The 21,279-nt window shown below is 37.6% G+C and overlaps 1 protein-coding gene across 2 annotated transcripts in view; it reads left to right on the top strand.

Moving 5' to 3' along the window:
* Window positions 1–21,279, top strand: part of COMMD1 (copper metabolism domain containing 1) — a 209,147-nt gene that overhangs the window by 81,641 nt on the left and 106,227 nt on the right. The window lies entirely within an intron of this gene.

Below are 21,279 nucleotides of genomic sequence, written 5' to 3'. Positions count from 1 at the left end.
TAGATCTGTTAAATTTTTTTTTTAAGCTTTTATTTATTTATTTGACAGAGACAGAGATCACAAGTAAGCAGAGAAGGGGGTAGGGAGAGGCAGGCTCTCTGCCGAGCAGAAAGCCCGATGCGGGGCTCCATCCCAGGACTCTGAGATCATGACCTGAGTTGAAGGCAGAGGCTTAACCCGCTGGCCACCCAGGTGCCCCTAGATCTGTTAATTTTTGCATTATACATTTTAGTGCTCCTATGTTAGGTTCATATATATTTACAAATATTATATCTTCTTATTGAATTGACAAAGTATTTTGTCTCACGAGTGTGTCTATACCAGCTTACTTTTTATTTCTGTTTGCAGAGTATTTTTTTGCATACCTTCTCTTTCAGTCTGTATGTGTCCTTAACATCTGAAGTGACTCTCTAGTACACAGCATACAAAAGAGTTTAATCCATTCAGCTACTCTATGTCTTTTGATTGGCAGATTTTAGTCCATTTACATTTAAAATAATTATTCATAGTATATACTTACTGCCAGTTTGTTCATTGTTTCCTGGACAGTTTTGTAGTTCCTCTTGTTGCTTTCTTCTTATTTTGGTATCTTTCCCTTGTGGTTTGATGACTTTCTTCCCTTTTTTTTTTAGATTTATTCTTCAGCTCTGTGACTGGTATTTGGTACTTTCTTCTATTTTCTGTCACCTTGTAGAAGTTCTCACTGTGTTAATTCATTTTTCTCCCAAGTTTGGTGAGCATCTTTATACCATTACTTTGGATTCTTTATCAGGTAAATTACTTCTCTCCATTTTCTTAAGGTCTTTTTCTGAGGTTTTATCCTTTCTTTTATTTGGAACACATTCTTTGTTTCCTCTTTTTGATTCTGTGTTTCTATGTATTAGACAAAACAGCTACCTCTCCCTTTCTTGGAGGAGTGACCTTTTATAGATGATGAACCTTATTGTTCAACCTTGTTCTAGCTCTTGAACCTTTGTGGTTTTCTAAGCAGCATGATTTATTCTGGGTAGGTCCCCACTGTTGAGCATATTCTGGGGACCTGTCAGTATTCCAACAAGAGGAGTTTTGTTTAGCACCTAATTTCAGGCTGATTAGAAACTAGACCCTCAGGCAGCAGCCTGAAAATAAATACTGTCCTGTAGGGCTATAGTTGTAAACCTTGCTGGCCCTCAGACCAGAAGATCTGGAGATGTCCCTGGTAGATAGTTGCAAAAACCAGGCTTCCAGATATGTTTATAATCTCCTTTTTGAGAGGTATTGTTGAGTTGTAATGAGGCCAAGGGAGTATGTGAGGATTGTATCTCCTGTCTTTCATTCTCTGAGAGGACCTCAGTAGCTTCTAGAATGTGTGGCAAACCTGAACCTGTTTAGGCTAAAGCTCTGAACTAGTGTTTCAGGAAGACTGGGGGCCTTTATCTTGGGAAGAATGGGGGTGTATTTTTGTCTGTTGTTTGTGCAGTGTCCTGGATACTACCAAGAGCTGTCTTTCCGATTACCACAGTTCTGTGGAGCCCATGAACACATATCCCCTTGGCCACCAAGGCCAGTTGATCAAGGGGTGTCCTCTGTGTGGATTACATAGGCCTTTTGGTTTTAGTGGAGTAGGTGGAGAACATAGGGAGTAGGGCAAGCTCACTGGCTTTAGTGAGGTAGAAGGAAAATACCTTGACTAAATGCCCACCAGCTTCAGTGATACATTGGGAAGTGTGCCTTATCTGTGCCCCTGCTAGCTGTAGGGCTTTAGCAAGGCTGTGGGAGAATGCCATGACTGCTTACTTGCACTTGCTGACAGCAGTCAAGGAATAGGACAGCGCTGCAACCACCTGTAGTCACTGGCTTTAGCAAGGGCCGGGGAGGATGCCATGACCATTTGTGCTTGCTGGTCCCAGCCAAGGAGCAGGGGAGTGCTGCAGCTGCCCAAGCTCACTGGCTTTAAACAGGGAAGTGGGAGAATGCCATGACAAATTTGGGCCCACTGACCCCCACCAGGAATCTAGGAAGTGCTGCACCCTTTTGCTTCCACTGGCCTTAGCAAGGCAGTGGGATGGTACCCCATTAGCGCATACCTACTTGTTCCAGTAGGACAGAGGGAGAATGCAAAAATGACATCCTCCAGCACTTTTTTTCTCTAAAGAGAGTATCAGTTTTACCCTCTTTCCAGCAGATGCCTTAATATTAGCAAATGAATCTTCCTCATATATGGTCTAGGCATTTTTCAAACTGAGAGTTTTGCAGCGGGTTCTGGGACAAGTGCGACTGCCTATGTGCAGTTTTAAAAGGAAAGTTTCAGTTCCCTTTAGCCCTTTGGTCCCTAGGGTATAAGCTCTGTTGGTTTTCTAAGCTAGATGTTTTAGAGTGTCTTCTCTCTAGTGTAGGTCCTGAGGGCTAGGATTCCTGACTTGGACAGAAACCCCTTGCTCCTCAGGGAGAAACTCCAGTATGTGGGATCCCTCCCTATTGTTGGTTGCCATGCCAGGGGTGGGGTTTTTGGTAAGACTGTGTCTTTGTGTCTCTACCATTCTCAGTGTGGTCCTTTTATCTGTTGATGTGGAGGAGAGGTTCAGCTAGTTTTCAGTTATTTTTCACAGGGAATTGTTCCATATGTAGATACAGATTTGATGTATCTGTGGGAGGAGCTAAGCTTAAGACCTTCTTTCACCACCATCTTGGGACTGATCCTTCCCTTCTCTTCCCGCCTGCTCCCACCTGTCCCGCTCAACAGAAGGATAGAAAACATAAAAAAGAACCAATCAGAGATAACTCAATAAATGAAATTAGAAGTATACTAAATGGAATGAATAGTATATTAGAGGAAGCAGAAGAACAGTGATCTCAAGGACAGAGTAATGGAAAGCCCTCAAGCTGAACAGGAGTAATAAAAAATGAAAACAGCCTAAGGGAACTCAGCAACAACATCAAGCATGTGGTAACATTCTCATGATAGGAATCCCAGAAGGAGAAAAGAGAAAAAAGGAGGCAGAAGATATATTTGAAGTCTGGAGAAGGATATACAAATCTAGAAATCTAGATCTAGTAGGCACAAAGAGTCCCCAAAAGAAGCAGTCTTAGTGCTTCTTAAACAGTGTACATTGAGGACTAGTTTTGTGTGCGTGTGCTTATGTATGTTGTTTTTAAACATTTTTTTCAGTTTCTCACCAAAAATACATAAAATTATAAGCTCTAGTTATTTTGTTAGAATAATTGACATAAAATTCATAAAATTACCATCTTATTACCACAAAAGTTTTAAATGTTTGCGATTTTAAATGTTTAAATGTTTACGGTCTGAGGCAAGTCGCACTTGTCCCAGAACCCACAAAAGTTTAAATGTTACGATCTGCTTCTATAATCATACCATAGAGGACTGATCATGAAGTTTGTGGGCTGGCATTGGTTTGCCAGTTGCACTTTGGGCAGCATTGCTTTAGATTTTATGGCAAATTGGGAAAGCCACGAATGCTTTTGGTTAAACCAGTAGACTGAATGCTCTTCAAGGGCAAGTTCATATGTTATTTATCTTATTTGAGAGCTTAGAACTGGGCCTGATAGGTGGTAGAAACTCAGTGACAGCGATTATAGGTTGATAACTAAGCGACATCATAAAACTGAATGGGCTAATACAAAGTCTGCCAATATTCAAAACTGAATTGTGAAATAGTAATTTAGGAGGGTTTCCATATCAGATTATCATCTTTTTTTTTTTTTTTTTTTCAGGAATAAAATAGGCTTTAAATAAATTTCTTGGGTACCTGGGTGGGTCAATCAGTTAAGTGGCTGACTCTTGATTTCAGCTCAGGTCATGATCTCAGGCTTGTGAGTTCAAGGCCCACGTGGGGCTCTGTGCTGGGCATGGAGCCTGCTTAAGATTCCCTCTCTCTATCTCCTTTAACCCCCTATAAAAAATTCCAGTGAAGTATATTCAGTTCTGAATGTCATCTGGGAGGCAGCTGTCATTACTGGCTTTTTTTTTTTTTTTTTAAGAAGGAAACCCCAAACTTTTATTGTATTATAAACATTAAACAGCATCTGTTATTTGTAGTACAATATAAGAAAACTGAAGTAAAAAGGATTTTCTAATCAACTTATATTTTTTCTTTTTTTTTTATTAATTTCTTTTCAACGTAATAGAATTCATTGTTTATGCATCTCACCCAGTGCTCCATGCCGTATGTGCCCTCCATAATACCCACCACCTGGCTCTCCCAACCACTCACCCCCCGCCCCTTCAAAACCCTCAGATTGTTTTTCAGAGTTCATAGTCTCTCATGGTTCATCTCCCCTTCCAATTTCCCTCAACTCCCTTCTCCTCTCCATCTCCCTATGTCCTCCATGTTATTTGTTATGCTCCAAAAATAAGTGAAACCATGTGATAATTGACTCTCTCTGCTTGACTTATGAACATTTTGCTCTACTTAAAAAAGTTGATGTCAGAGATAGTGCCTAAGAGGGAAAAAAAACCTAGGAGATTCAGTATGTTGAGCTCTTTCAAATTGCCATTTCTGTAAGTCAAAACCCATTGAATACTAGTAATTTTATATAGTTCAGTCTATAGATATAGCAGCATGGAACATTAATATTTGGGGGTATGCAGAGATTGTTTAACACCATTCCTCAGGATTAATTTTGTTTAATTTTATGGAAACTGAAGTCCAGAGAAATATGCCTAGAGCCACAAAACCATTTTCTAACTAACTGTTAAGAGCAATAAATCAGGGGCGCCTGGGTGGCTCAGTGGGTTAAAGCCTCTGCCTTCGGCTCGGGTCATGATCCCGGGGTCCTGGGATCGAGTCCCGCATCGGGCTCTCTGCTCAGCGGGGAGCCTGCTTACTGCTCTCTCTGTCTGCCTCTCTGCCTCCTTGTGATTTCTGTCTGTCAAATAAATAAATAAATCTTTAAAAAAAAAAAAGAGCAATAAATCAGATTTCACTTACTGAAGGTAAAGGACAAAACTGAGTTGCTTTTCTTTTGGACTATTTTTACTTACATTTTGGACGAGGTTCTTCTTAAAATAACAGCATAACACAATTTCAAGGGAAATACTTAGTTTTTTCTTTCTTTCTTTCTTTCTTTCTTTCTTTCTTTCTTTCTTTCTTCCTTCCTTCCTTCCTTCCTTCCTTCCTTCCTTTCTTTCTTTTTTTTTTTTTAGAGAGAAATCACAAGTGGACGGAGAGGCAGGCAGAGAGAGGGGGAAGCAGGCTCCCTGCTGAGCAGAGAGCCCGATGCGATGCGGGACTTGATCCCAGGACCCTGAGATCATGACCTGAGCCGAAGGCAGAGGCTTAACCCACTGAGCCACCCAGGTGCCCCAATACTTAGGTTTTTTTTTTTTTTTTAAGATTTTATTTATTTATTTGACAGAGAGAGATCACAAGTAGGCAGAGAGGCAGGCAGAGAGAGAGGAGGAAGCAGGCTCCCTGCTGAGCAGAGAACCCGATGCGGGACTCCATCCCAGGACCCTGAGATCATGACCTGAGCCGAAGGCAGCGGCTCAACCCACTGAGCCACCCAGGTGCCCCAATACTTAGTTTTTTAAAAACAAGGAAAATTTGGGTCTCCTGGGTGGCTCAGTTGGTTAAATGTCTGCCCTCGACTAGGGTCATGATTCTGGGTATCCAGCCCATTGTGGGCTCCCTGCTTAGCAGGGAATTGGCTTCTCCCTCTCTATCCCTACCCCTGCCCATGCTTTCTCTCTCTTTTTCTCTTTCTCAAATAAAGAAATAAAATTTTTTAAAAAATAGAATTTTCAAGAGCTTTAGAAAATGCTAATTTTCAAACTGTTTTTTAGATAGTTTCCCTTGCTTTAGTTCATTATATAATTTTCATTTCAGGAGACTATAGAAATGCCACTATGTTCTTTTAACCCGATATTTGGTCTTTTATTGTGTAAATATGTATTTCTGACAAAAAATTCTGATGGAATACATCAGGAGAAAAAAATTCTCTATAAGACCCTTTACTAACAAGCTAGTTAATTGTCTCTAGAGGGAAATTGCTTTAATTTTTCAAGGTCTGTTAATTTCTTTGTGCTAACAACTGCAGCATTCTGTAGTTTATAGCCTTAACTACACATTTTATCAGCAAATTCTTGAAGCCTTGACAGAACTGTTGACAAAGATTTGTTTTTGGTTACCATGAGTAGTTTCTATGGGCGTAAACTATTGTTAGTTCTTGGTAGACTTCTATGCTTCTCAGTCTGTTTTTTTCAGAAGTAATGACAAATTTAAATCTGCATGATGTGTTCCAGTATACTTACTTAATGGAGATTAGGGGAATGCATAGCTTTTTGAAATCCTTAGTTGCTATTACCATTAAGTGGTTGAAGAAGCAAGTATTTATATTTCATATATTATCATTCTTTTTTCCTTAGACATATGTAGCCACTAAAGAAGTAACTGTAACTGTCCTTTACTCAAACAACTCCCTTGCCATATTCTAGCAATATTTTTTCCCTTACAATATTAAAAACCCCACATATAATATGACTGGTAGAAGACTTAATTATTTACAGAGTGAGAATAATGTTAAATATATTATTTTGGGTGAGAATTTTCTGCCTTTTTTTTTTTAAAGTATATATATATATATATATATATATATATATATATATATATATGAGAGTTACTGGTTGTACTGACCATGACAAAGAAAATTTCCTATCATTAATTTTTTTTCATTCTTGAGAAAATATAATTACCTAAATTCAAGGTCATCTTGTCTTTTGGTCAATAAGATACTTATCCTAGGAGTTTATTATTTATCTTTGACAATATTTTACCTAGTTCATTAAAAATAGCTGTAAGTTGTGAGGTTGCATAATTTGCTTCTGGCTAGTGAACTTTTAAAAAATAGTGCTTTGTGTCATTGAATTCATGTCCCTAATATTTAGTCTTCCTGGTTATTAGGACTAAGATTTTTCTTCTCTTTCTTTTTTTTTTTTTTTTTTAAGATTTTATTTATTTGAGAAAGAGAGAGTGGGAGAGAGAGAGAGAGCAGGAGTACATGGGGCGGCGGGGTGCAGTGGACAGGCTCCCAGCTGAGCAGGGAGCCCATGTGGGGCAAGACCCCAGGACCCTGGGATCATGACCTGAGTCAAAGGCAAACACTTAACTGACCAAACAACCCAGGTGCTCCACGAACCATTCATGTTAATTGAGATTTATTATATTTTTGATGTGGAATAAAGCTGGAGAAATTAGTAATTCTTAGATTGTAATGACTATAGTGACTATAGGCATGGTTAGAGTAAAAGAAATCTGGGCACCTGGGCGACTCAGTCAGTTGAGTATCTGCCTTTAGCTCAGGTCATGATCCTGGAGTCCTGGGATTAGAGTCCTATATCTGGCTCCCTGCTCTTTGGGGAGACTGCTTTTCCCTCTGTCCTTCACCTCACTTGTGCTCTCTCTTTCTCTTTTTCTCTCTCGTGTGCACGCTCTCTCTCAAATAAAGTCTTAAAAAAAAATAAATCTCATTACCTAGGTAGAAAATGCTCATTAAAGAAAATCTGGGAAGTGCTAAAAGATTGAAAAAGGTTAAAAACTCTAATTTTAACAGTGATAACTACTTTGATGTTTTTCTTTCCCTTTGTGTGTGTGCTGTGGGGAAGAAAGGGAGGCAAGAGTCCTCTTACCTTTTTTATATACTTTAAAATATTATAGGTTCATATCAAATTCCACAGGATTTATGTAGGTGCTTTGCCTTTAAGGAAGTAAAGCATAACTTCCTGTTCCTTAAGTGTGGGCCTCTTAGAGTGACTTCTTCCAAAGAGGAGAGTGTAGGAAGTTGGGAAAATTATTTCACAGTGGAGAAACCTGACAAACATTACCTCAGCCAGGTGTCAATAATAGTAATAAGCCTTGTTGATACCATGTACCCTTGATATGGTGTGATGAGAATGGCAGTTTACCTCTGTGGTCTTCTTCCCCAAAACCCATAACCCCAGTCTAACTTTGAGAAAATCATCGGGCAGATTCCAGCTGAAGGGCACTCTGCAAAATAACTGACCAGAACTCCTCAAAACTGTCAAGTTATCAAAAACAAGGAGAGTTTGAAAACTATCACAGCCACTTGAACTTAAGGAGAAACGAGGACTAAATGTAATGTAACTTGGATGGGATCCTGGAACATTAAGAGGGCTTTAGATCAAAAGTAAAGTATGAGGGGCACCTGGCTGTCTTGTTGTTAGAGTAAGCAGCTCTTGAACTCAAAGTTGTAACTTTGAGCCCCATGTTGGGTGTAGAGATTACTTAAAAAGAAAATCTTAAGGGGCGCCTGGGTGGCTCAGTGGGTTGGGCCTCTGCCTTTAGCTCCGGTCATGATCTGGGGGTCCTGAGATCGAGCCCCACATTGGGCTCAGTGCTCGGCAGGGAGCCTGCTTCCTTGTCTCTCTCTGCCTGCCTCTCTATTTGTGATCTCTCTCTGTCAAATAAATAAAATAAAATCTTTTAAAAAAACAACAAAAAAAGAAAATCTTAAGACAAAAACAACAACAAAAACAACAAACTGTGGAGGTGCCTGGTTCACTTATTAGAAGAGCATACAACTCTTAATGTCTGGGTTGTGAATTCCAGTCCCATGTTGGGTGTACAGAGTACTAAAAATATATATAAACTTAAAAAAGAAAACACCTGAGAAACTATGAACGTAGACTGTAGTTAATAATAATGTATTGGGGTGCCTGGATGGCTTAGTTGGTTAAGCATCTGACTCATTATTTTAGCTCAGGTCTTGATCTCAGGGTTGTGAATTCAAGCCCAACTTTGGGCTCCATGCTTAAAAAATTAAAAAAAATGTATTAGTATTGGTTCATTAATTGTCATAAGTGTACCATAGTAATGTAAAATGTTAATAAACTTAAAAATTGGTGTACTGAAACATTGTCCTGTCTTCACAACTTTTTCTTTTCTTAAAAAAAGATTTTTTTAACTTATTTATTTGAGAGAGAGAGAGAGTGATCACAAGTAGGCAGAGAGGCAGGGAGGAAGAGAGAGAGAGAAGCAGGCTCCCTACTGAGCAGAGAGCCTGATGCGGGGCTCAATCCCAGGACCCTGAGATCATGACCCGAGCCAAAGGCAGAGGCTTAACCCACTGAGCCACCCAGGCACCCCTACTTTTTCTATTTTTAATCTAAAATTAAAGTTTTATTGAAAATGGTAACAAAGAAAATTGTAGATCCTATTAGAGCCCTCCACGTCTCTCAGATTTCATTCTATGCTCTGAAATAATCAATAGCCTGCATTAAGTATATAACAATCTCATATATGACTGAACAGTCTTACTATGCATATATATTTTAAAATTTATACTATTTATAGTATTTGTTATCTAGCAATTTCATATAAATAGCATCATACATTATGTGTTTGTGTGCATTTGCCTTTTTTTTTGGTTACTGTTCAGCATTCTGTGTTTGTACTCTATCCATGTTGGTAGATACAATTCTAATTCACTTATTGAACTTCCTAAATGGAATCAGACAGTCTATACTCTCTGTGTTTGACTTTTCTTATTTTAGCATATCTAAAATTTATGTATGTTATATCTGTCAGTCATTTTTTAAAAATAGCCTTTCTTTTTTTAGAGCAATTTTAGGTTTAATTTTAGGTTTTTAGGTCTCTGTACAGAGAATTATTTTACATCCCCTCACACTCCTTCCCTATGCAATTAGTATAGTATGTTTGTTACAATTGATGAGCTGATGTTGATTACATTATTATTAACTAAAGTTCATAGTTTGCTCCTTATGTTGTACATTTTGTTGGTACATTCCATCTCTATAAACCTGTAATGGTTTGTGTCCACCTTTATAGTGTCAGATTCTGTACAATATATAGAATAGTATATTACAGTATATAGAATAGTATTACCACCTGAATACTATTGTGCCCCACCTATTTATCCTTCTCTCCCTCTGAACCCTTGGCAGCCATTGATTTTTTACTGGGTCCATGGTTTTGCCCTTTCCAGAATGTCATATAATTGGAATCATAAAGTATATAGCTTTTTTGTGTTGGCATCTTCCCATTGGTAGTATACATTTAAGTTTCTTTTGTTTTTTCATGGCTTGATAGCTCTTTTTTTTTTTTTTTTAAGATTTTTTTTTTTTTTTTTACAAGAGAGAGATAAAGGGTAGAGAGGCAGGCAGAGAGAGAGAGAGAGAGAGAGAGAGAGAGAGAGAGGGAAGCAGGCTCCCTGCTGAGCAGAGAGCCCGATGTGGGACTTGATCCCAGGACCCTGAGATCATGACCTGAGCCGAAGGCAGCGACTTAACCCACTGAGCCACCCAGGCGCCCCCGATAGCTCTTTTTTTAAATTTATTTTTTTTATTTTAGTAGTACTGAATAATATTCCATTGTCTGGATGAATAGTTTATCATAATTTATCTAGCCATTCTCCTACTAAAGGACATCTTGGTTGGTTCCAGGCTCTGGCAGTTATGAGTAAAGCTGCTATAAATATCCATGTGTAAGTTTTTGTTTGGATATAAGCTTTTAACTCATTTGGTTAAATACCAAGGAGTGTGAATATGTTTAGTTTTGTAAGAAACTGCTAATGTCATCTAAAGTGGATATTCCGTTTTGCCTTTCTACCTGTAATGAGAAAGATTTCTTGTTGTCCTGTATACTTGTTAGCATTTGTTGCTTTTTCTGCATCTATTGATGTGAACATATAACTTTTCTTTTTTAGCCTGTTGATATGATGGATTAAATTAATTGAGTTTTGAATATTGAACCATCCTGGCATCTCTGACATAAATCCCAGTTGGTGTGGTGTATAAATCTTTTTAGACATTATTGGATTTGATTTGCTAATAGGTTGTTGAGGATTTTTGTATTTATGTTCATGAGAGATATTAGTTTGTGGTTGTTTTTTTTGTAACATCTTTGTCTGGTTTTGGTATTAGAATAATGCTTATCTCATGGAATGTGTTTGTAAGTATTCCTTCTGCTTCTCTTTTCTGAAAGAGTGTAGGGAATTGGTATAATTCTTTCCTTAAATATTTGATGAAACTCACCAGTAAACTGATCTGGACTTGGTACTTTCTGTTTTAGAAAGTTAATAATTATGGACTTAATTTCTTTAATAGACATAGGCCTATTCAGGTGATTCATTTCTTGAGTTGCTGTAGATTGTGAATTTCCAGAAACTGTTTCATTTCTTCCAGGTTATCAAGTTTGTGTTCATATAGTTGTTCATAATAGTCCTTTATTATCCTTTTAATGTTCATGAGGTCAGTAATGATGGCCTGTCTTTCTTTTCTGATGCTAGTAATTTGTTTCTTCTCTTTTTTTCCCCTTAGTTTACCTGGCTAGAGGTTTATTAATTTTGTTGCTCTTTTTGAAGAACCAGCTTTTGGTTTAATTAATTTTCTCAGTTGATTTCCTGCTTTCAGTTTCATTGATTTTCGCTCTAATTTTTATTATTTCTTTTCTCCTGCTTAATTTGGATTAATTTGCTCTTCTTTTTCTAGTTTCCTAAAGTGAAAGTTTAGATTATTCATTTAGATTTTTCTTCCTTTCTAATATATGTATTCAGTGCTATTAATTTCTTTGTAACAGTTGCCTTTATTGCATCCCACAAATTCAGGTATTTTCATTTTAAATTTGTTTAAAATATGTTAAAATTTCTTTTGGTATTTCTTTGACATATGTGTTATTTAAAAGTGTGTTATTTGGGGCACCTGAGTTGCTCAGTTGGTGTCTGCCTTCAGCTCAGGTCATGATTCCAGGGTCCTGGAACCAAGCCTAACCTTAGGCTCCCTGCTCAGCCAGGAGTCAGCTTGTCCCTCTCCTTCTGCCCCTCCCCCCTGCTCACATGCTGTCTATTTGTGCGCTCTCTCTCAAATAAAATCTTTTTTTAAAAAAGTGTGTTATTTAATTTCCAACTATTTTGGAATTTTTTAGCTCCCTTTTTCTGTTACTGATTTCTACTTTAATTCCATTGTTGTCTGAGAGCAGACCTGTATGATATCTTTCTCTCTCTCTCTCTCTTTTTTAAAGATTATTTATTTATTTTTTTAACTGAGAGCCAGAGAGCACAAGCTGGAGGTGGGGGGTGGGCAGAGGGAGAAGAAGAATCAGACTTCCTGTTGAACAGGGAGCCCAACACAGGGCTCTCTCCCAGGATTCTGAGATCACGACCTCAGCTGAAGGCAGATGCTTAACTGACTAAGCCACCCAGGCACCCCAGACATGTATAATCTCTATTCTTTTAAATGTATTAAGGTGTGTTGTATAGCTGAGAATGTGGTCTCTCTTGGTCAGTGTTCTTTGTGAGGTTGAAAAGAATGTATATTGTGCTGCTGTTGTATGAAGTACTCTATAGAGGTCATTTAGGTCCTGTTGGTAGTATTGTTTATTTAAACTGTGTTCTGCCTGCTGGATCTTTTAATTACCAATAGAAGGGTGTTTAATTCTCCCACTATAATCGTGGATTCATCCATTTCTCTTTGCAGTTGTATCAATTTTTATACCATCCGTGTTTTACACCAATTAAAAGACTGAGACTGTTGGAGTAGATGAAAAAACAAGACCCAACTATATGTTTTCTATAAGAAACCCATTTTACATGTGACACATATTGGTCAAAAGTAAAAAGATGGAGGAAGATATACCATGATAACACTAATCAAATGAAAACTGGAGTTGCTTTATTAATTTCAGATAAAGCAGAGTTTATTTATTTATTTTTTAAAATATTTTATTTATTTGTTTGACAGAGAGAGCAAGCGAGCATGAGCAGGGGTAGCAGCAGGCAGAGGGAGAGGGAGAAGCAAGCTTAACCCTGAGCAGGGGGCCCAATACAGGACTTGATCCCAGGACCATGGGATCATGACCTGAGCTGAAGGCAGATGCTTAACCTACTGAGCCACCTAGGTGCCCCTAAGGCAGAGTCTAGAGCAAGGAGAATTGTTATGGATAAAGAGGGACATTACATAATAATAAAGGGGTCAAATCTTCTAGAAGATGTTGAGGACATCTTCCTCAGCATGTATGCCCCTATATCCTATGATTCATAATAGATCCAACAGGCAGAAGATCAATAAGGACATAGTTGAACCAAACAGTCAATCAGTTAACTAGATCCATTTGACATTTATAGATTGTTTTGGTGGAGGGAGGGGGAGATGAAGAGGTAGAACACAAGAGGTTTTAGGGCAGAGTAACTATTCTGTGTGATATATAAGGGTGGATACATGTTGTGTATACTTCTGACAAAACTTACAGAATGTACAACAATACTGAACCCTATTGTAAATTATAGACTTTGGTTAATAATGATGTGTCAATATTGATTTGTCCATTGTAACAAAGTACCATGCTGATGTGGATATTGATGGTAGGGAAAGCTGTTTGTGCATGGGTAGAGGAATTGTGAGTATTTGGAAACTCTACTTTTTGGTTAGTTTTGCTGTGAATCTAAAATGCCTGTAAAAATGAAAGTTTCTTAATTAAAAATGAGAACAAGTGCATCTGGAACCTAGTAGCTTTTAAAGGTATTTTCTAGTTTCCTTTTCAGAGAGGTTGCCATTTTTATTGAAAAACCAGAAGCAGAAGTGTGTGTCACTGAAACATTCTTATTATGTGATAATATGGAATCACTTTGCTCTGTGAAGTTTACATTGTATGAAAGTATATATCTCACTAAGTACCAGTTACCTGTTTTGAGCACTGAGCCTTTGTTTGAAATACTATTCTAATAAACTAGAAGTTTAATGGAAAAGCTATGTTTTGTCTACCAATGAGTAATAAGAATTTTCTGTGGCTTATCTTTAGTGCCAACTGTAAATACTCTTGCTTTCAAGCAGGAAGAAGAGATTAATGATTCTGTGTAAGTATTAAATTACAATAGGTTGCCTTAGGACTAATATGCTTTAGGGTTGATGAATATCAAAGTTTCCCATTTTCAAATATTAGCCTTTTAATTTTTTTAGCCTCTTAATTTTAATTACTTAAATAAGTAATATACTTGATACTTAATGAGCACTTTACTAAAAAAGGCATCATTTTCCAGTTCAGTTGATTATTCATTATTTGCTTATTATTTTATTTTTTAAATTTAATTTAAAGATTTATTTATTTTAGAGTGAGAACATGAGCAGGAGGAGCAGAGAGGGAGGGATAAAGAATCTCAAGCAGACTCTGCACTGAGCACAGAGCCTACTCAGAACTCAGTCTCACGACCCTGAGATCATGACCTAAGCCGAAACCAAGAATAATATGCTTAACTTGACTGAGCCACCCAGGTGCCCCTTTTATTTATTTATTAAAACAATAGCAGTCATTTATTTAGCTAATGAATCTGAACTTTAGGCAGAACTCAGAGGGGAAGGCTCTCTTCACAAGGTGCCTTCTCAACTGGAGGCCATATGATCCACTCCCAAAATGCATCTGTAACTGGCTATTTGGTTCTGGCTTTTGGCTGGAAGCTTAGTGATAGGCGGAGGACTGGAGACCAGAGTCCTTATGCGCTAGTCTCTATGAGGTACAGCATAGTACCTGGGTTCTACGAGCAAGCATCTTACAAGGGACAAAATGGAAGTTGCCAGTTTCTTAAAACCCAAGCCAGAAAATTGACACAGCCTCACTCTGCCATGATCTTTTTTAAACTTGCCTTTTTTTTTTTTAAAGGACTTTAATTTTTATAGTAGTTTAATGTTCACAGCCAAATTGAGCAGAAAGTATAGACTTTCCATATGCCCCCTGTCTCATATGCACAGCCTCCCCAACAATCAATATCCTGTGCCAGAGTGGTGGATTTGTTACAGTGGATGAACCAACATCACCCAAAGTCCATAGTTTACATTAGGGTTCACTCTTGATGTTGTATATTTAATGGATTTTGGCAAATGTATAATGATGTGTATCTACCATTACTTTATCATATAGAATAGTTTCACTGCCCTAAAAATCATCTGTGTTCTGTTTATCCCTTCCTTTCCCCCCAACCCCTGGAAGCCATGATCTTTTTACTGTCTTTGTGGTTTTGCCTTTTCCAGAATGTCATATACAGTTGATCCTTGAACGGCAAGGGTTTAAACTGGGTGGATCTACTTATTGTGGATAATGCTGGTTTTGTACAGTACTGTAAATGTTTTTGCTCTTCCTTAGAGTTTTCTTAATAACATTTTCTTTTCTCTACCTTTATTGTAAGAATATGGTATACAGTACATATTACAAAATATGTGTTGTTTATGTTATTGGGAAGGTAAGGCAACCAGTGAGCTTAAGGCTATTAGTAATTAAGTTTTTAGGGAATCAAAAGTTTTATGTGGATTTTTGATTGTGCTGGGGGTGTCAGTGTCCCTAACCCCTATGATTTTGAGGGGTCAACTTTAGTTGAAATTGCTATGACCTTTGGATAAGCAGTCACACAGCCTGTGTTCTAGGAGTTAGGATATAGACTCTTAACTTTCAGTGGGAGAGGGGTCAAAGAATTTTGTAGCCGAGTTTTAAAATTGTCATATTCTATACTAATATATTGTAATAAGGAAACCCAGGTGCAACAAGACTAAAAGATTTTCCTAAGGTCAAATGAGTAGTCTAGACGAGGTTTTTTGGAGTCCAGATTCATTCATTCATTCATCATATATTTACTGACCCCCTATTATGTGGCATTCACTATGCTAGGACCCAGCTGTTTAATATGAACAAGTGGGGCAAGGTTTCTGCCCTCTAGAAGTGCTTACATGTTAGAGCGAGGTATGGACCTGGCAGTTCCCCTACATTGTGATAAATACCACTACTTTACTGTGCAGCCTACGAAGTAACATCTGTGTTAAAGCCTGAAAAAAAAGGTAGGGCCAACAAAAGGGGTGGAAGGAATAGCAACTAAAATGTTCTAGGCAGAAGGAACAACATAGGCAAAGATCAGCTGTTTTATGAGCTAAAATGAGTTCAGTATGGATGGAGGGAGATTGAGTGGGTGGAAGATTTTAAGAGGTAGCAGAAGATGAAGAGACACAAAGCTAGTTTATGATTCACCTTGTAAACCATACTGAAGAATTAGAACTGAAATCTGGAAGCTAGAGAAGTCTTTACAGGGTTTTTTTTAATTAAGCTTTTTATTTAGAGATAATTATAGATTGATGTGCAGCTGTACATAATAGTAGAAAGAGATATCCTTGTACACTTGAGAGCTTCTTCTAATGGTAACCTTTTGCAAAACTGTAGTACTTTTGGGGGCACCTGGTGGGTCAGTTGGTTAAGTGTTTGCCTTCGACTCAGCATGATCCCAGGGTGCTGGGATCGAGCCCCACATCAGGCTCCCTGATAAGCAGGAAGTCTGCTTCTCCCTCTCTCTCTCTGCCCTTCCCCCTGCTCGTGCTCTTGCTCACTCTCTTTCAAATGAATAAATTAAAAAATCTGTAAGAGGGGTGCCTGGGTGGCTCAGTGGGTTAAAGCCTCTGCCGTCAGCTCAGGTCATGATCCCAGGGTCCTGGGATCGAGCCCCGCATGGGGCTCTTTGCTCAGTGGGGAGCCTACTTCCTCCTCTCTCTCTCTCTGCCTGCCTCTCTGCCTACTTGTGATCTCTGTCTGTCAAATAAATAAATATATAATCTTTTTAAAAAAATCTAAAAGAAAACCCATTATAGTACTACATTGCCATTGATTCAGTCAAGATATAGAACCTTCCATTACCAGTAGGATCCCTCATGTTGAAGTTTTACAGCCACATTCATTTTCTTCCCACCCATCCTCACCTCTTCCTTTATTTTCAAACAACTGATAATCAGTTTATTAAAATATTTAAATAGTTCATTAAAATGTAAGTATCTGCAGTGATGACTTCAGTCTTGACTCCTGATTAAATACTGATGGAAGTAATCTGTTTAACAATTTCAGAAGTACTGTGTGAGTCAGTGAGTCCCTATGGATCCTTATCTTAAAAAAATAAATATATTGTCTTAGACTTTTCAGCCCAAGGAGTTTTTCTTGTACTGATTCTTAGAGTTCTAGTAGGCATCTTATCCAGAGATTTTACACCGTGGCTGGTTAGGGTAATTCTAATTTGGTGTATGAGCACCTCCAGTTCCACAGGTGTCTTTTTAGCATCTTTTCAAAACTGTGGCAATGTTGTGGCTTTCTAACCAACTCGTTCCTGGACAAGTGTGAACAGTGGTGAGTCAGAAGCAGGAACCCGTGGGCCTGAGCTCTGCTGTAGCTGTGATCATGTCTTCCTCAAAGAGCCCTCACTCCTTTTCTAACCCCTGGCAACCACTAAGCTGTTTTCCATTTCGGTAATTTTGTTCTTTCAAAAATATTACATACATGGAATAATACAGTGTAGAACCTTTTCTGAATGGCCTTTTTCATTCAGCATAATGTTCTGGAAATTCATTCAGTTTGAAATACCAATGGTCTGGTTCCTTTTATTGCAGAGAAGTATTCCGTGTGTGGGTGTTTTGTAGTTTAACCATTTACCTGTTAAAGGACATCTGGTTTATTTTAAATTTTGGGGTATTACAAATAAAGCTGCTGGAAACATTTGTGTATTATAGCTTTTTCTTTGGACCCAAGTCCTCCTTTCTATAGGATAAATTCCCAGAAATGTTATTGCTAGGCCATATGGTAATTGCATGTTTAGTTTCTTTAGTAAATTGACAGACTTTTTCATTATGTTTGTACCATTTTACATTCCCACCAGCAATGTGTAAGTGATCAAATTTCTCTGTATTCCTGGCAGCATTTGGTCTTATCACTGTTTTTAAATTGTAACCATCCTAATTCATTGTGGTCTTATTTATTGTATTTAAGTATTATTTAAAAAAATAATCTCTATAACCAGTATTGGACTTGAATTCATGAGATCAAGAGTCAAATGCTCTACTAACTGAGCAACCAGGTGTCTCTCATTGTGGTTTTGATTCACAGTTTTCTGATGGCTAATGTTGGACATTTTTCATGTACTTATTTGCCATTTATATATCCACTCTGGTGAAATGTCTCTCATCTTTTGTCCAGTTTCTGATAGGCTTGTTTTGTTTTTTTAATGTTGAAACTTGAAAGTTCTTCATATAGTCTACATATTAGTACTTTGTCAGATACTTGTTTTGAATTTTTTTCTCCCAGTTTGTAGGCTGTCTTTTCCTCTTCACAGTGTTTTTTTGCACAGGATAAAGTTAATTTTGATAAGGTCAAATATAATCGTTTTTCTTTTTTGGATCATGCTTTGGTGTCAAATCTAGAAACTCTTTGCCTGGTTCTAAGTAGACACCAAAGATTATCTTCTATTTTTAAAAAAAGATTTATGCTTTTATATTATATCTAAACCCATGGTTTATTTTAAGTTAATTTTTATATAAGTTAGGAAATTTATGTTGAGGTTCTTTTTTTTTTTTTTTAACTTAAGTATATCTACTTCCTTAACTACCTTTTGTTGAAAAGGCTGCCTTTCTTTTCTTCACTGGATTGCTTTTATATCTTTGTCAAAAATCAGTGTTCATGTTTGTGTGGATCTATTTTTGTGTTATTTATTTTATTCCATTAGCTTATGTCTCCTCTCCTCTGCAAATACCATAGTCTTGATTATTGTAGCTACATCTTAAGTCTTGAAATGGGAAGACTGATTTCTCCCACTTTATTATTTTTGTTTTCAAAAATGGTTTTTATCTATTCTGCTTTCTTTGGCTTTCCATATAAATTTTAGAATAATTTTGTGTATATATACAAAAATTCTTGCCAGAATTTTGATAGGAAACATATATATTTATATATATCAGTTTCTTTTCTCTGAAGTAACCATGAATAACTTGGCATGGGTTTACCTCTCTTTTCTCTCCTATTACCTTTTTGTGTTCATTTGAAATTTTTTCTTCTATTCAAGGAAACAAAATGAAGCAGGAATTGTTAATATAAAGTTAACCTCAAAAACCCTCCAGATTATATTTATAAAAATAAATTTTATAAACTTTAATCCTTTTAATAGTAATAATATTATTTGTAACTTAAAACTTACACCAGAATTTTTATAATTAATAACCACTATAGCAGGTAATAATAGCCAACTCTTGGAAACCTTAACACAGGGAAGTGATAGTATCCTACTGACATTTAATTTTTTAAAATTTTTAAAAGATTTTGTTTGTTTATTTATTTCAGAGAGAGAGGAGGAGTGCGAGGAAGAACAGAGGGGAGGGACAAGCGGGCTCTGTGCTGAGTACCTAGTTTGAAGTGGGGCTCAATCTTACAACCCTGAGACCACAACCTGAGCCAAAATCAAGAGTTGGAGGCTTAACTCACTGAATCATCTAGGTGCCCTGACATTTTTAGATAGATTACGATAGAAGATAGAGTTGAGGAGGTACAAGATAGAAGCCTAGTTTAGGCACAAGAAAGTGATTGCTCTTGAGTACTCAGTACTCGGTAGTAGGGACAGAGCAGAAGGGACACATTATTAGAGAATTATTTCAGATATAAGAATCAGTAGAGGTTGGTAAACAAAATGTTGTAGGCTTAGTTCTTAACCTTTGTTGCTCATTAAAATTATTTGGGAAACTTGTAAACAATGCCAATGCCTAGGCCTTGTTTTAGAATTTTTAGAAATCAGAACTTCTGGGATAGAGTCTAGGAATTCATATTTTAAGAACGTACCTCATGGGGCACCTGGGTGTACAGTTCAGTTGATTAAGCATCAGACTCTTGGTTTCAGCTGAGGTCATGAATTCAGGGTCATGGGATTGAGCCCCACATGGGGCTCTGGGCTCAGCGTGGAGTGTGCTTAAGACTCTTCTTCCTTCTTTCTCAGCCCCTCCCCCTGTTCACTCAAGCTCCCTCTCTCTCTCAAATAAATAAGTAAATCTTAAAAAAAAAAAAAATGGGGGCACCTGGGTGGCTCAGTGGGTTAAATCCTCTGCCTTCAGCTCAGGTCATGATCCCAGGGTCCTGGGATCCAGCCCCACATCGGGCTCTCTGCTCAGCGGGGACCTGCTTCCTCCTCTCTCTCTGCCTGCCTCTCTGCCTACTTGAGATCTCTCTTGGTCAAATAAATAAAATCTTTTAAAAAAAAATGTACCTCATGATTGTAGTATGCAGCCATTGTTGTGAACCACTAATTCAAGTTGTGAAGAAGAGGGAAGAATCAGGAATAAGTGAGTACCAGGCTGCCAGCTGAGGCTCCTGGTGGATAGAGGTGGCATGCCTTGAACATTGTCTGTTTCATGGTAGCTATTCAGATATTTCTTAAATAAATGAAAATTGATGACTTGGAATTTGAACCACAATCAGTTCCTTATTTAATTTCTGATTATTCTAAATCTGGATGAATTGATCCCAGTTTAATATATTATTGACTGGAAGCCAACCAAAATAAATTCTGCCACAGGTTAGGTTATATCAAAGTAGGCATCTTCATATGATTTGAGGAAAAAAATGATATGAATCATCTACATTGTGATGTGATATTGTGAAGCAAAGTGCTAGTAGAAATAATTTGACTTAATTATAGTATATTATACAAATTGATGTTTCTATTAAGTGGCTTAGGTAGGGAATTTGGGTCCCTAAACCCTGTAAATAAGCAGGTATTCAATAAATGTTTATTGAATTATACCGTGAAATACCTTTATCAGAAAGTCATTATATTTATCATATAGTTTTTTTTTTACATTAATTGAAGAAGGAAAGGCAGTATGTTTGTCTGTCAGCCCCCGTCCTACTTCTCATCCTATACTCTGCTTGTATACTATCTTCCTTTACACTCCTTTGTTCTCACTGCTACTGCCCAAGTTTAGTCTGAAGTTTTGGTTCTAAATGATAGGACTATAGCTTAAACTATCTTGAATAGTATATCAAATTTCTTGGTACCTGAAGGTTGAAAGGATGCTGAGATAGCATATTGAATTGGAGGAAAGCTTACAGGAACCAGGGCCTTGGGAGGGAATTCTAGAGCAGGGATATCACTCCTTTAGAACACACTCTCAACTCTGCTTGGCTTCATTCTTTTTATTGCAATCAGGCCTTTGTGAAAAGATCAAAGAGAGCAGTCTGCATCCTAGCCTCATATTCTTCTGAATATGACCATGACCTCAAGAGGCAAGACCATTTTTTCTCCTGCTCTAAATTAGGAGATTGATTTGGATCAGCTGTTGTGTCCAGAGAAAGGAGGATACTCTGATTTGTCTGGTTTGGACCTCGTGCCAGTCCCCGTGGCCAGGGGAGGATAAGGATATACCAAAGAAGAGGCAAAGAAAGTTTTGTCCTGAGACCACATCATTAACAGTCACTGCCCTCTTGAAGGCTCCATTGCCACAGACTTTTGATGATTTTCCATTTCAGTTTATGT

This window comes from Mustela nigripes, chromosome 7, assembly GCF_022355385.1.
Source record: "Mustela nigripes isolate SB6536 chromosome 7, MUSNIG.SB6536, whole genome shotgun sequence".
NCBI classification, from domain to species: domain Eukaryota; kingdom Metazoa; phylum Chordata; class Mammalia; order Carnivora; family Mustelidae; genus Mustela; species Mustela nigripes.
This window is presented reverse-complemented; position numbering and strand designations above follow the sequence as displayed.